General features: G+C 37.2%; 1 pseudogene across 1 annotated transcript; it reads left to right on the forward strand.

Moving 5' to 3' along the window:
• Positions 1 to 1,469: 1,469 nt before the first annotated feature.
• Positions 1,470 to 2,418, forward strand: LOC111532497 (annotated as a pseudogene). Its single transcript, XR_002728562.2, has one exon. The product of XR_002728562.2 is annotated as a proliferating cell nuclear antigen pseudogene (transcript).
• The last annotated feature ends 383 nt before the right edge of the window (positions 2,419 to 2,801 follow it).

Below are 2,801 nucleotides of genomic sequence, written 5' to 3' on the forward strand. Positions count from 1 at the left end.
CAACAAACCTGACAAAAACAAGCAATAGGGTTTTCCTTATTTAATAAATGGTGCTGGGAAAAAACTGGCTAGCCATATGCAGAAAACTGAAACTGGACCCCTTCCTTGCACCTTATACAAAAATTAACTCAAAATGAATTGAAGACTTAAATGTAACACCTAAAACCATAAAAACCCTAGAAGAAATCCTAGTCAATACCATTCAGGACATAGGCATGGGCAAACACTTCATGACTAAAACACCAAAAGCAATTGCAACAAAACAAAAATTGACAAATGGGATCTAATTAAACTGAAGAGCTTCTGCACAGCAAAAGAAACTATCATCAGAGTGAACAGGTAACCTACAGAATGGGAGAAAATCCTTGCAATCTATCCATCTGACAAAGATGAAATAATTTCTAAGAAAATTTAAATTATAAAAAATTGACTCAATGTATCAATTAACCACTAAAGGTTTTCCAAAGTAATCAACTGTCTTATTCAAAAGATATCAGGCCCCATTAATTTTATGGGCAATTTTTATCAACTTTCAAAGAATACATTTTCACCATGTCATTTAAACTGTTCCAGAGAACATAAGAATTCATTTATGAGGCTAATAAAAACTTGATCACAAAAATGGAATAAAAACAGTGCAAAAAATTAAACCTTTCTCACGTATAAACATAGATATTAAAGTTCTGAAAACTGACAGTGTAAATTTAAAAATATACCAATGTATTAGTTTTCTATTGCTGTGTAACAAATAACCACACAATGTAGCGGTATGAAACAACATTCATTTACTGTCTCAGTTTCTGTAGTTCAGAAATTCAGACACAGCCTAACTAGATTCTCTGCTTAGGGTCTCATAGGCTGCAGTTAACTTGTTGGTCAGAGCTGGGTCCCATTTGAGTGTTGTAGTCTTCTTCCAAGCTCACAAGTTGTTGGCAGAACTCATTTTCTTGAAGCTGTGGAACTCATAGGGGCATGTTTCTTCAAGGCCAGCAGTAGAATCTCTCTAATCACTAGACCCTCTTTTAAAGAGCTTGCCTGAGTAGGTCAAGCCCACTCAGGAAATCTCTCTTTTAATTAACTCACAGTCAACTGAATAGGGACTTTAATTGCACCTGAAAAATCCCTTTGCTTTGCCAAATTCTATTGGTTAGAAGCAAGTTATACGTTCTACTCACACTCAAGGGGAGATGATTACACAAAGGCGTGGATACCAGGGAGTGGGAATCACAGGGGCCATCTTAGAATTCTGTTTAGGACAACCAGGTAGAGTTTATCCCAGGAATAAGTAAAGTACATTCCAGTGATGCAAGGATGGTTAAACATAAAAAAGTCTATTAATCGTCGTCATTCTAGGTCTCAACCTCTCCCCATGGCTTTTGCCCGCTTGCTCTGAGACTCGTGAAGCCAAAACGGGCTAGACTTTCCTATTTTCTGCCCGCCTGTAGCCGTGTTGTTGTCACTGCATCACCATGTTCCAGGTGCGCCTGGTCCAGGGATCTGTCCTAAACAAGGTTGTTGGAAGCACTCAAGGACCTCATCAGCGATGCCTGCTGGGACATCAGCTCGAGCGGTGTGAACCTGCAGAGCTTGGACTCGTCCCACGTCTCCTTGGTGCAGTTCACCCTGCCGTCTGAGGGCTTTGACACTTACCGCTGCGACTGCAACCTGGCCATGGGCATGAACCTCAGTATTATATCCAAAATACCAAAATGCGCTGGCAATGAAGATATCATCACACTAAGGACTGAAGATAGTGTGGATACCTTGATGCTATTATTTGAAGCTTCAAATCAGGAGAAGTTTTCAGGCTATGAAATTAAGTTGATGAATTTGGATGTTGAACAACTTGGAATTGCAGAACAAGAGTACCACTCTGTAGCAAAGATGCCTTCTGGTGAATTTGCATGTATATGTATATTATCTCAGTCATATTGGAGATGCTGTTGTAATTTCCTGTGTAAAAGATGGAATCAAATTTTCTGCAAGTGGAGACCTTGGAAATGGAAACAAATTGTCAAAGGCAAGTACTGTCGATAAAGAGGAGGAAGCTGTTATCATGGAAATGAATGAACCAGTTCAGCTAACTTTTGCACTGAGGTGCCTGAACTTCCTTACAAAAGCCACTCCATTCTCTTCAATGGTGACACTCAATATGTCTGCAGACATACACCTTGTTGTAGACTATAAAATTGCTGATATGGGACACTTAAAAGTACTGCTTGGCTCCCAAGATCAAGGATGAAGAAGGACCTTAGACATTCTTAAAATTCAAGAAAATAAAACTAAGCTCTTTGAGAACTGCTTCTGAGACGCCAGCATATACTGAAGTCTTTTCTGCCACAAAATTTGTACCTCTAAGTACATATGTAGATATTGTTTTCTGTAAATAACCTTTTTCTATTCTCTGCAATTTGTTTAAAGAATAAAGTCCAAAGTCAGTCAGATCTGGTCTAGTTAACCTAGAAGTATTTTTGTCTCTTAGAAATACTTGTGACTTTTATAATACAAAAGGGTCTTGACTCCTAATGCAGTTTTAAGAATTGTTTTTGAATTTAAATACATTTACTTGAATTTCAAAAAAGTCTATTAATGTAATAAATATGCTATATTAACAGATAAAAGTAGAAATATCATATAGAATGATATCAAAAACATACTCAATAAAAGTCAGTGCAGAAAAAAATCCTTTAGCAAATTCAGAAAAAAAGGTAACTTCTCTAACCTAATAAAAGTATCTATCACAATTTATGGGAAACAGCCTTTGGAAAACTGGAAACATGCCATAAAACTTAAGAACAAGA

This window comes from Piliocolobus tephrosceles, chromosome 12 (genome assembly GCF_002776525.5).
Source record: "Piliocolobus tephrosceles isolate RC106 chromosome 12, ASM277652v3, whole genome shotgun sequence".
NCBI lineage: Eukaryota > Metazoa > Chordata > Mammalia > Primates > Cercopithecidae > Piliocolobus > Piliocolobus tephrosceles.